General features: G+C 43.4%; 1 protein-coding gene across 1 annotated transcript in view; it reads right to left on the reverse strand.

Annotated features, from left to right (window-relative positions):
- Nucleotides 1-12471, reverse strand: part of Znf280c (zinc finger protein 280C) — a 50154-nt gene extending 37683 nt beyond the window's left edge. The window contains exons 1-2 of the mRNA XM_090326014.1: nt 12360-12471; nt 10220-10299 (exon numbers count right to left, since the gene is read on the reverse strand). The gene's annotated coding sequence lies outside the window, so the exon portion shown is untranslated. The remainder of the gene's footprint in view (nt 1-10219; nt 10300-12359) is intronic.
- Between the last annotated feature and the right edge of the window lie 438 nt (nt 12472-12909).

Consider the following 12909-nt stretch of genomic DNA (forward strand, 5'->3'; position numbering starts at 1 on the left):
AGCAAGTTAAGTCTTAGTTTTCCATCTTATGATATAAAGAAATCTATTATTAGGATGGGCACTGGTGACTCACATTTATAATCTTAGCTATATAGGAGGCTGAGATCTAAAGATTATAATCTGAAGAAGCCAGATGGACATATCCAAGAGACTTTTACCTCTAATTAGCTTCCAAAAATACAGAAATGGAGGTGTGGCTCAAGAACTAGAGTGCCAACTGATAGAGAATAAAAGCTATCACACACACACACACACACACACACACACACACACACACAGAAAACTATTATTAGAGCAGACTTGGTTAAATTAAATGTATATACATATAATCTTTTTATACAGAAAGTTTACCTTTTGAATTTGGTACATTTGATATATGCATATAATTAGTTTTTAACAATTATTTCATCCTTAAATGAGTATGGATAAAATACTAAAAGTTTTATGAATTTACTACTCGAGGAAATCTGATGATTTAATAAAATAAAATCCTTATGTAGTGACCAGGAGTTTGGCCTAGTGTTACAGTGCTTACCTATCATGCAAGAAAATCCAGGTTTGATTCCTTGGTACCACATACATTGAAAAAGCTGGAAGTGGTTCTATGGATCAAGTGGTAGAGTGCTATCCTTGAGAAAGCCCAAGGACAGTGCCCAGGCTCTGAGTTTAAGCCCCAGGACTGGCAAAAATAAATAATAAAATAAAATCCTTATGTAAAAATGTTTTGGGACATTTGAATCTTGAAGTGCTGTCACATTTATATTTAAAACCTATTCACATTTCAGAAATAAATGTTATTACCACATTTAAATTTGCTTTTAGCATATTTATTTTTTCAGTTTTTAAAAAAATTAATTCTAACTCAAAAATAATGGAAATGTAGTTAGGTAACATTCTTATAGATTAATCCCCTAAGTAATATGCTGTGTTCTAAGAAAGAAAACCAAAGATAAATGTCACAGTCCTGTCCTTTAGAAGTTTACAATTGTAGTTATTTCAGTTTTGTGGTCCAAGGGATCAAATTCAGGGACTAACAATCTAAGCTGGTGTCCTACCACTGAAGAACACCTCCAGCTCTCTTCGGTCTTCTAACACAACTATTACATTAGGCAACTGTAAAGACTGGGCACCAGTGATTCACACCAGTAATCCTAGTTATTGAGGGGTTAAGATCTAAGGATTATGGTCAAAGCTAGCTGGCGCAAGAAAGTTCATGTGACTCTTATCTGGAATTAACTACTAAAAAATCTGGAAATGGAACTGGCTCAAGTGGTAGAGTACTAGTCTTGAGCAGAAAGGTCAGGGACCAAGGTTAGTGCCCAGAACTTGAGTTCAAGCTCCATGTCTTCTGCCCTCCCCCCTACCAAAAAAGTGTGTGTATGTGTGCTTTTAATTGGCTTACGTAGTTTACATTTTTAAGTATAAAATTTAAATTGCTATACACATATTATATATGCTATATAAAATATTTTCCCATTTATTTAAATATAATTTTATTGTTATTATTAAGGTGTTGTACAGAGTGGTTACCATTTCATAAGTCATTTTGTTTTTGGAAAATATCACCTCTTCCTTAATTTTCCCCCAAGTGACTCCTGTCCTTCTCCACAAGTTCATTTTCCATATAATGTATTACTGAATAGTATAACTGCATTTGTTCACCCTTTCTGTACTTCCTTTGGTCCCATCTTTAAAGACAAAATTCTCCAAAACAAAAGCAAAAACCATCACCATCATCACCACCACCAACAAAAACCCCAGTCATATTTCATTTCCTGGAATTAATTTCAATATAGTATTCCAAATGTTCAGATGATTTACACGTTTGGTTTCCTCTCACCTTTAGTCTGACTGTATGTGAATACAGAGTCCTGTAGAAGTTAGCGTGCCTAGATGTAGTTTAGATCTAGCCTATACAAATGAAAAAAGCCCACCATTTGTCTCCTTGAGCCTGGTTTACCTCACTTAACAGAAATTGTTCTAGGTCCATCCCTATGCCTGGAAATTACATAGTATGTTTTTACTTTTATTTTGGTAGTGGGCACTCTCCTTGAGCTTTTTTTGATCAAGGCTACCACTCTAGCAGTTTCAGCCATAGCTCCACTTCTGGTTTTCTGGTGGTTAACCAGAGAGAAGAGTCTCATAGACTTTCCTACCATTGCTGGCTTCCAATTGTGGTCCTCAGATTTTAATCTCTTGAGTAGCTAGGATCACAGGCATAAGCCATCAGCACCCAGATTTAAATGACATAATCTTTTTATTTCTAATGGATGAGAACTCTTGCATTGTGTATATGTGTCATATTTCTTGGATCTACTCATCAATTGTAAGACATTTGGACTATTTCCATAACTTGGCTATTGTGAATGAACATGGATGTGCAAGTGTCTTTACCATATCCTGACGTAATGTTCTAGGTAGATACCCAGAGGGTATGGCTGGGCCATAGGGAAGATCTATATTTAGGGTTTTTTTTTTTTTTGCCAGTCCTGGGCTTGAGCTCAGTGCCTGAGCATTGTCCTTGGATTTTCTCAAGGCTAGAGCTCTACCACTTGAGCCACAGCACCACTTCCAGCTTTTTTTCTACGTATGTAGTACCGAGGAATTGAACCCCGGTCTTTGTGCATGCTAGTCAAGCACTCTACCATTAGGCCAAACTCCAGGCCCCCTATGTTTAGTTTTTTGAGGTATCTCCAGATAGCTGTCCAGAGTGGTTGTAGTTTATATTCCCACCAACAAAACAATAGGTTTTCCCCCACATCCTGCCAGCATTTTTTGCTGCTCAATTTCTTGTTGGACAATCTAATTGAGGTGATATGGAATCTCAAAGTTGTTTTGATTTGCATTTCTTTTATGTATCTCTTTCCTCGGGTATCTATTTGCCACTCTTACTTCATCTGAGAAGTCTCTCTCTAGCTCATTTTCCTATTTATTGATTGGTTTGTTAGTTTATGGAGGGTTAATTTTTTTTCTTTTTTCTTTTTTTTTGCCAGTCCTGGGCATGAGCTCAGGGCCTGAGCACTGTCCCTGGATTTTCTCAAGGATAGGGCTCTATCACTTGAGCCACAGCACCACTTCTGGCTTTTTGCTATATATGTGGTACCGAGGAATCGAACCGGGTCTTCATGCATGCTAGGCAAGCACTCTACCACTAGGCCAAACTCCTGGCCCATATGGAGGGTTAATTTTTGAGCTCCTTGTATATTTTGGGAATTAGGCCTTTGATCTTCTCTCAGTCTTAAAGCTATCATTCTAGTTTTGTAACCATGTCCCGTTGCTGTGCAGAAACCTTTTATTCTGATATAATCCAACTTGCTTTAAGTACTTTACAATTAAATATTGAAATACAAGTACTTTGAGTTCTTGGGCTGGGAGCATGGTCTAGTGGTAGAGTGCTTGCTTTGCATTCATGAGCCCTGGTTCAATTCACTGGTACCACATACATAGAAAAAGCCAGAAGTGGTGCTGTGGCTCAAGTGTTAGAGCATTAGCCTTGAAAAGGCCCAGGGACAGTGATCAGGCCCCGAGTTCAAGCCCCAGGACTGGCAAAAAAATAAAAACAAAGCTTTGAGGGGCCGGGAGTTTGGCCTAGTGGTTAAAGTGCTTGCCTAGCATGCATGAAGACCCGGGTTCGATTCCTCGGCACCACATACATAGAAAAAAGCTGGAAGTGGTGCTGAGGCTCAAGTGGTAGAGCTCTAGCCTTGAGAAAGTCCAAGGACAGTGCTCAGGCCCTGAGCTCAAGCCCAGGACTGGCAAACAAAAGAAAAAACAAAAAAAAAACAAAGCTTTGAGTTCTTAGATACATACTATATATTCCACATGAAAATACTCTTATGTATATGTGTGTGTCAGTACTGGGGCTTGAACTCAGGGCTTGGATACTATCCCTGAGCTTCATCTCTCAAGGCTGGTATTCCATTATGTAATACAAAGCTCTACTTCAAGCTTTTTGGTGGTTAATGGGATAATATTCTTATGAACTTTCCTGTCTGTGATAGCTTTGGGCTAGGAGACTCCATCTCACAAAAAAGAGAAAAAGAGAGAAAAGGAATGGGAAGGGGAAGGGAGGGGAAAGGGAAGTTGTAAAGGAAGGGAAGGAAAGGGGAAAGAGAGAAAGGGATAGGAGGGGAAGGGGCAGATGAGAATGGAAGGTACAAAGGATGGGAAGGAGAGAGGACAGAAAGTGAAGGGGAAAAGGAATGAAGGAAAAGGGAGGGGCATAGGATCGGAGGAGAATGGAAGGGAAAGGATAGAAGGATTTGGAAAGAGAATGGAAAGGGGAGGAAGGGAGAAAAAATAAATGGAAGGGAATATTCAGAGGATAAGAAGGATAGGACTGGAAAGTGAGGGAGGGGAGTGGAAGGGAAAGGGGCATTAAATGGAAAGGGGAGGTGCAGAGAATGAGAGTGGTGAGAGGTAAAGGGAGAGGAGAGGATGGATAAGAGTGAGGAGGGAAAGGAGGACGAGGAATGAGGAAGAGGACAGTGAGGAGAAAAAGGAGGAAGGAGGGAAAGGAGGTGGGAGAAGGAGGTAAGGGGCAGGAGGAAGGGGGTGTAATTTGAGGAATGAAGTTCAAAGCCTAACTACTCAGGAGGATGAGATCTGAGATTCGAGATTTAAAGCCAGCCCAGGCACAAAAGTCTGTGAGACTCTTATCTCCAATTAACCATCAGAAAACTGGAAGTGATGCTATGGCTCAAGGAGTAGAGTGGTAGCCTTGAGCTGAAGAGCTCAGGGACAACGCCCAGGCCTAGTGTTCATGTCCCATGATTGACAAAAAATTTTTAAAAAGTAATGCACTCATTACCTTACTTATGTAACTGTAACCATTCTGTATATCTCCTTTACAATAAAAATTAAATAAATAAAAACTTTCTAAAAAGCTGCAAGTAAAGAAACACATGATGAAATGCTCATCATCCCTGGCCATAAAGGAAATACAAATCATAATAATTCCAAGACTCCATTTTACCTGTTAAATTGGCCAGCGTTTTACATTCAAACACCAACAAATGCTGGCTTGGATGTGGGAGAAAAGGACTGTAAACTAGTATAACCACTCGAAAGCAGTCTGTAGGTTTCTCAAAAAACTAAACATAGACGTTCCCTATGATCAAATCATACTACTTGTAGGCACCTACCCTGAATATCAAGAGCCAGAATATGATAAGGACACCTGCACATTCATGTTCATTGCTGTACTATTCACAATAGCTATGATACAGAAACAATGCAGATGCCCTCTAATGAATGAGAAGATCTAAACAATTGTGGTACCTATATACAATGGAATGTAAAGAGCCATTCGAAAGAAAACAAATAATGTCATTTCTAGAAAAATGGATGAAACTAGAACAAACCATATTAAGTGAGGTAAGCCAAGATCAGAGAAAAACAGTGCATGTGCATGTTTTCTCATATGGAAGTTACATCTAAAACATTATGACAAACATCTAAAACATTATGACAAACTGCATAGGATTCTAGATATTTACACACAGTGAAACCAAAAGAGTATACTTTTAAGAAAGAATCACAAAGGGACAATGCCTAAGAGCCTCTTCATGTTTATATAAAATAATACGCACACTAAAATGAACTCCTAAGATATGAAAAGAAGACTTACTACTTTCAGTTTTTGATGATTCTGCCTTCTTTACCTACAGGAGGGTGGGGGGACACAGAACTAAAGGGAAAAAAGGGTGAAAATTACAGCAGTGGAACTCACTGGACAGTGATGAAAGTGAACCATACAACTCGTGGGTAGAGATAGGAGGGAGGAACAGGAAAGAGCGAAAAGATGACACTGTACAAAAGGAAATGTACTCATTACCCGACTCATGTAAATGAGAAACTTCTGTACATCACCTCTATAAATAACAATAAAGTAAATAAAAAAATAACCAGAATAAAAAGGAGCGAGAGGTGAGGCTCAAGTGGTAGGAGAAAAAGGAGCTACAAGTACTGATTTGAGGCAAATGGTAGAACACTAACCTTAACTGAAAAGGCTAAAGGACAGCACCCAGGCTCTGAGTTCAAGCCCCAGTTCTAGAACGAAATATAAATTCACATTGAATGGAGATAACAAAAAACATAGAAAAAAGTTTTAAAAAAGAAAACAAAAGAAGAGGTGGAGGATGGGAGGAGACTTGCAGGGAAAGGAGAGAGAAAGAGAAAGAGAGAGAGGAAGGACGGAGATGAAGAATAGGAGAAAGGAGAGAAGAGGCTGATATCTAGGGACTGAAAGTTCTAAGCCAACCTGGACAGAAAGTCTTCAAGACTCCATCTTCAGAAGAGAAGAGAAATGAAAAGGAGTTCAAAGCCAGCCTGGGCAGGAAAGTCCATGATACTCTTATCTCCAATAAACTACTCAGAAGAGACCAGAAATGGCACTGAGTTCAAGTGGTATAGCACTAATCTTGAGTCAAAGAAGCTCAGGAATGGTGCCCTGATCCTCAGTTCAATACCCAGGTCCAGCAGAAATTAAAGAAATAAATAAAATGACTAGAGAGGAAAAAATAAAGAGGATTTGCCGGGGAAGAGAGGGAGAGGAGGGTGAGAAGAGACAGGAGGGAGAGTACTAAGAGGAGGATAATCAGAGAAGGAAAAGGAAAGAGGAAGGGGAATGAGAAAGGAAAGGTGCAGATGGAGAGGGCAGAGGAAGACAGGAGAGAAGAGAAGGAAGGCAGGGGAGGACAAGAGAGAAAAATGGAGGCAGGGGAGAAAAGAAAAGAAGAAAAAACAGAGGAGAGGAAGGCAGGGAAAGCGAAGACGGGGTGGGAAGAAGAGGGAGAGAAGAAAAGATGAGAAGCCAAGATGAAGCAGGGGAAAATAGGGAAGGAAAGAGCAGGGGGAAGGAGAGAGGAAGGGAGGGCAGGAGAGGGGAAAGGAGAAAGAGGAATACAGGAGGGGGAGTGGAAAGTAAAGGGGAAGGGAGGACAGAGGAAAAGAGAAGAGGAAAGGGCTGGAGAGGAAGTCGAGTTAGGGCTGGGGAGAGGAAAGGAGGAGATGGCATAGGGGAAGAGAAGGGAAGGGAGGGCAGAGAAGGAGAGAAGAGATAGATTGGCAGGGAAAGAGAAGTGTAGATGAGAGAAGACAAGGGGGGGAAGGAGGAGAAGGCAGAGAATTTGGGAGAAGACTGGGAAGAAGAGAGAGAGTGCAGATAAAGTAAGGTTGTGCGGGAAAAGATAAGAAGAGAGGAGAAGTCAGAGCAGGAAAAGGGAGAAGAGAGGAAGGTAGGGGAAGGCATGAGATAGGAAAAGAGAGGAGAGAAATGGAGTAGACAGGGAGAGATGAAAGGGAGAAGAGTGGAGTGGCAGGGGAGGAGAGTAGATGAGAAGAGAGGAGAAAATTTAGAAAGGAGAAAGGGGGAAGGCAGAGGAAGGGAGAAGAGAGAGGGAGATGGCAGGGGAGGGCATGAGAAGGTAGAGGAGAGAAGAGATAGGAGGGAGAAGAGAGCAGAGGAGGACAGGGACCGGAGGAAAGGAACAGGGAAGGGATGGTAGTGGAAGAGAGGAGACAGGAGGATAGAAGATGAAGAGAAGATAGGGGAGGGGAGATGAAGTGGTGCTGTGGCTCAAGTGGTAGGGCTCTAGCCCAAGGACAATGCCCAGTCCCTGAGTTCAAGGCCCAGTACTGGTAAATAAAAAAAGAAGAGTACAAAAGAGAGGAGTGAGGACAGAACAGGAGGTTAGGAGTTGGGAGAACAGGAAGAGAAGAGGAGGATGTCAGGGAAAGGCAGAAGATAGAGAAGTGAGACAGGGTGAAGTGAGGAGAGAATAGAGAGGGTTGGAAGGCAGGGGAGAGAAGAGGGACAGGAGAGGGCAGGGGAGGGAATGGCAGTGGAGGATGAACAGGCAGAGGAAAGGAGGGGAGTGGAAGGGAGAGGAAGAAAGAAGGGGAAAAGGAGAGGAAAAAGAGGGGAGGGGCAGATGGGGAGGAGAGGGCAGGAGAGGAGGGTAAGAGGAGGGGAAAGCTGGAAGGGAGGGGAGGGGAGAAGAGAGAAAAGAGGGAAGAAAAGGGAAAGAGGAGGAGAAAAGAGGAAGAGAGGAGGGGAGAAGAGGGAGAGAGGAGGGGAGAAGAGGGTAGATGACAGGAAGGATAGAAGAAGAGGGGGAGGTAGAAGAGGAAATGAATGAGGAAGAGCAAGAGAGGATGAGGGGGGAGAGAGGCTAAAATCTGAGGACTTCAGTCAAAACCAGCCCAAGCAGATAAATCCAAGGTATTTTCCTCTCCAATTAAGCAGCAAAAGGCTGGAAGTGGAGTTGTAGCTCAAGAGTTCCCGATTTGAGGGAAAAAGTCAATTGAGAAAATGAAGTACTGACTTCATGATGCACTAGTAGCACAGATACACACACACACACACACACACTCCATCCTCCCACAAAACCTGGAATGATTGAGCTGTGAGTTTGGCCTAGTGTTAGAGTGCTTGCCTAGCATGCATGAAGACTTGGGTTCGATTCCTACGTACCACATACATAAAAAAGCTGGAAGTAGTGGCTCAAGTGTTAGAGCTCTAGCCTTGAGAAAGCCCAAGGACAGTGCTCAGTCACTGAGTTCAAGCCCCTGGACTGGCAAAAAAATGAAATGAAATGGAAATGTCAGTATTTACTAGAAAACTACCTGGAAAAAAGTTAAACAAAATTACTTGAGATCTGGAGTTCAAAAGGTTAAAATAAAAAAAAAAAACTATGTTGAAAATGAACTATACAACTTTTATGTGGGATGAGAGGGAAAAACTAGAAGAGATTAATGGGAAGGGTGACATTGTCCAAAAAGAAATGTACTCTATCTGACTTAAATAATTGTAACCCTTCTGTACATGACCTTTACAATAATATTTTTTTAAGTTTTCCTTTCTTAGGCAGGCACTCATGACTCATGCATGTAATCCTAGCTATAATTGTAGTTTGAACCCAACCAGGGCAGAAAATCCCAGTGAGAGTCTTATCTCTAATTAACCACTGTAGCTGTGGCTCAAGTGGTAGCGCAATACCCTTGAACACAAAAATGTTCAACTGAGGACAGTGTACAGATCCTGGTTCAACTCCATGACCAACAAAAAAGAGGCTTAAAAATTAAAGAGGGGGACCTTACACCTCATGACGCTGAGATATTAGGAATGCGGTTCAAATCCAGTCTGGGTCAATTCACCACCAAAAAGCCAGAAATGGAACTTTGGTTCAAGAGTGGTAAGCTTGACCACAGACCTCAGCACCTAGGTCCTGAGACCAAGCCTCAGGACTGGCACAAAAGAGGAGCAATTGAATATTTCTTTAAATTATTAGGTTGCTTTTCCCCACCAGCACACTGCCATAAAAAACAGGGAGTGGGGCACTTGCTAGGTGCCAGTGGCTCATGCCTGTAATACTAGCTACTCAGGAGTCTGAGATCTGAGGAGTGTAGTTCAAAGCCAGCCCAAGAAGAAAAGTCTCCATGAGACATTTATCTCCAATTAACCACTCAAAAACTGGAAGTAGCACTCTGGCTCAAAGTGGGAGAGTGCTAGCCTTGAGCAAAGAGCTCAGGGACAGTATGCAGGCCCTGAGTTCAAGCCCTTTGACTGGCAAAGGGAGGGGGCCACTCTTGGGCACTCCTGGCTCAAATCTGTAATCCTATCTATTCATGAGGCTGAGATTTAAGGGCTGAGGTTTGAAGCCAGTTCAAGGCAGGAAAGTCTGAGACTTACCTACAATTAACCATTGAAAAGCCAGAAGTAGGGGGTTGGGAGTTTGGCCTAGTAGTAGAGTGCTTGCCTAGCATACGTGAAGACCAGGTTCAATTCCTTAGTACCACATACATAGTAAAAGCTGGAAGTGGTGCTGTGGCTCAAGTGGCAGAGTTTCAGCTTTGAGAAAGCCCAAGGATAGTACTCAGGCCCTGAGTTCAAGCTCCAGGACGGGCAAAAAATAAAAAAAGCTTATACCTGTTCTAGCACTGAGGAGGCAAAGACCTGAGAATCGAAATTCAAAGCCAGCCCAGACAAGAAAAGTCCCTGAGACTCTTTTCTCCAATAAACTACTCAGAACAAAAGCCAGAAGTGACACTGTGGCTCAAGCGGTAGAGCAATAGGATAGCCTTCTGCACAAAGAGGCTTTGGGACAGCACCTAGGCCATGAGTTCAAGCCCAGGACTAGCAAGGGGGCAGTGAGGGAGGGCACAATTTAGACTTTGTAAGAAGATGTTGGTTTAAGAAGTGGCTCTACTTACTGACCGTCAGATATCTCTTTCAGGGTGTTTTGTCACCTTCAAATCAGTTCACTGGACACGTCACAGCCCACTCCAAAATGGGTGCTATCACAAAATATAAAATGCAAAATAATTGAATTTGTAGTGATACAAAAACAAGCAAAGACTTCATTTTTTTTGAAAAAAAGACATCTCAGTGTATTTTCAACATTAGTACTCTGTTCTGGTCTGTCAGTCTGTCTCTGTGTCTCTATGTCTGTCTCTGCTTCTCTCTCTCTCTCTCTCTCTCTCTCTCTCTCTCTCTCTCTCTCTCTCTCTCTCTCTCTCTCCCTCTCTCCCTCTCCCTCTCCCTCTCCCTCTCCCTCTCCCTCTCTCTCTCCCTCTCTCTTTGTCCCTCCCCAGTCCTGGGCTTGAACTCAGGGCCTAAGCAGTATCCTTGAGCTTTCTCAAGGCTAGCACTCTACCACTTAAGGCACAGCACCACTTCTGGCTTTTCTCTGTATGTGGTACCAAGGAATGGAACTCAGGGCTTCATGCATGGTAGTCAAGCACTCTACCACTAGGCCACTAGGTCTAAATTTTATAAGTGCTCTCATAGTCCCTCAAGAGTGGGAAAATAATTTGGTCCAGTTGTTCAAGGGAACCAAAGATAGGATCTGAAATCCAATAAATGTAGCCTTTTCCCCCCAGCGAAACTCACAGACATGCACTGATATTATTAATAACGAAATAGTCCTTTGTAAAAGGAAGGAAGGAAGGAAGGAAGGAAGGAAGGAAGGAAGGAAGGAAGGAAGGAAGGAAGGAAGGAAGGAGAAAAAAAGCTTCCCTGCTGGGCACAGTGGCTCACGCCTGTAATCCTAGCTACTGAGGAGGCTGAGATGTGAGGATTGAGGTTTAATGCCAGCTCAAGAAGGTGAGACACTTATGTGCAATTAACTACTAGAAAACTGAAAGTGGGGCTGTGGCTCTAGTGGTAGGGCGGTAGCGTTGAGCTGAAGCGCTCAGAGACAATGCCCAGGCTCAGATCTGGTTCAAGCCCCATGACCCACATACAAGAAAAGTTCTCCACCCCTGAAGGTATGACTTTGAGTAGTGCCCAAAGCGGAACACCTCACAAATGCTGGAGACTTTTTTCAGTGTAAAAGTGCACCTGCAGACTTAAAATTTATATTTAATGGTGCTAAACAACATTGAAACAGTCATAACTTGAAACATAAATTCACAACTGAATATATAAATTCACAGATTAAAAAAATCCAACAAATCTTCTCAAACAAAGGGAATCCTCTAATGGTCTCCCGTGCGTGGAGAAATTGGTTCCCTTGATACCATCCTCAGACTTCTTCCTAAAAAGCATCCAAACTTAGGAGGTAAGTTGGAAGGAAGTCCCTCCATCTCTTTGGTAGGTTTTCTGAGGAAAACCTCAAAATGAGATCATTTTTTTCCATCTCATTAAGAAAAACCCTGTTCAGCACTCTGTTAAAAAAAAAATCGTGTCTCTAACCCCACGTTTCCCCTCAGGGCTTTTATCCTCCAGACAATAACGGGATGGAGCAGGATTTCTATGACAAGTCCCTTCTGCAAGAACAAGGGTGCAAGCACGGAAATAAGTGGTGGCAAGAGGACAGAGCAGAACCAAAGGGCTGGGGGAACATACACAAGTCAAACTTCGGAACCCCAATAGTTTTGCCACTTAAACTGAAGGGACTTGCTTAGTGGGCGGGTCTCCGTCAAATATCGGCGTAAAACATACAAAGGGAGTAGTCTCCACACAGAAGAGCGGAAAACAGACGAGTCTCACAGGCCTCGGGAGCACAGCTACCTAGACCGTGGGGCTCGGACCCTCGACACAGCTACCAGTGTCCCAGTGCCTCGTCTCCCCCGCACACAAGACCACTGCTCACGCGACTATGGACCGACGAGAGGCAGCTCCCGAGCTACCTTTCCGAAAGCACTCCCGCTTCAAAGCCCAGTCAAAATGGTGGCCCACCCGCCTCCGCGCAGCGACATCCACACCCTCCCCTCACTCGCGTGAATTGCCGCCACTCCCACCACCCTGAGTGCACTACTTCCGAAACTCAATAGCCAATCTCCCTCCCAGCGGGAGAAAAGCCCAGGCCCTTTTCCCTGAGGTAAACGCGGAGATGGGGGCGGGAGCCACTTACCTCAAGCCGAGCAAATCTGCCTGACTGGAGCTGAGTGGAGGAGGAGAAAGAGGAGGAGGAAAGGGAGGGGCGCGAAAAGACGGAGCTACCGCCCCAGCAACCCGCTCCAAGAGCCACCAAGACTTCCACTGCAGAGCGACTGCCTCCGCTGGGTGAATTTATAACTGCGCGCGCTGCCTCATGGGAACGTGTTCATGCCGCCCCTCCTCCCACGCAGGCATAGGACTGTCCACTCTCCCGCCAAGATAGACTCCCGCGCCTTGCTTTTTCTCGAAGGCAAAAGTAATCTAGAGATCACTCACCTCCCCAAAGCAGACAGAGGAGCTTCACTGCTCTTCTCCACAGGGACTCTTCTGTTGCAACCCTGACCTGCAACACCATGTTGAACTGGTAACATCTTGTACATGAGCACTTTCTTGCAAACATAAATTCTGGTGTGTGTGTGTGTGTGTGTGTGTGTGTGTGTCTGTGTGTCTGTGTGTCTGTGTGTGTCTGTGTTAAGACTATTGCTGGGCATAACCTCAAAACACTTCTACTTCCAATCTGACTT

The sequence above is a fragment of the Megascapheus bottae genome, chromosome X (assembly GCF_031878675.1).
Source record: "Megascapheus bottae isolate mThoBot1 chromosome X, mThoBot2.hap1, whole genome shotgun sequence".
In the NCBI taxonomy this organism is placed as follows: domain Eukaryota; kingdom Metazoa; phylum Chordata; class Mammalia; order Rodentia; family Geomyidae; genus Megascapheus; species Megascapheus bottae.